This window comes from Lupinus angustifolius, chromosome LG17 (assembly GCF_001865875.1).
Source record: "Lupinus angustifolius cultivar Tanjil chromosome LG17, LupAngTanjil_v1.0, whole genome shotgun sequence".
Lineage (NCBI taxonomy): Eukaryota > Viridiplantae > Streptophyta > Magnoliopsida > Fabales > Fabaceae > Lupinus > Lupinus angustifolius.
The window spans coordinates 18,231,751-18,232,315 of record NC_032025.1 but is presented as its reverse complement, the minus strand read 5'-3'; positions in this window follow the sequence as shown (position 1 = coordinate 18,232,315).

The following is a 565-nucleotide window of genomic DNA, read 5'->3' as shown; positions in this document are numbered from 1 at the left end:
ACAACACTTATTCCCAAACAATATCATAATTCACCATTTATCAATATATAATTCATCGACAAGATATCGTGACTATAATTAAATAACACATAAGTGGAGATCATAACTCCTAATAATATCATACACATTTATTATCTATAACTGATATCATAACCCACCGTTTATCAACATAAACAATAATGTATCAACATACATTTCATAAACAAATATCATAACCATAAGTAATAATATGTGCATAATGTTAATGATGCATGATGTTTGTAACTCAAATGTGGGAATCCACTTCCACAAGTGCAATATATACATGCTATGTCATGATCATCCACCTTACCCCAATATCCTCCCAATAACCTAGTCGGAAATAAATCAAGAGTACAGGTCCCATATCAAGCCACTTTGTACGCTCCAAAAAGCATTTTCATAAGCCAATTGATCAATAAGTTCCATAGGAACAGTCCATAACAGGACGGTGTCGTAACAAGAACTTTCTCGGCATCCCATATTGATCCAGATTGCAAAGAGGGGCTGTCAGAGATCGTCTAGTTTGGCCTGTGAGAACTGTCCG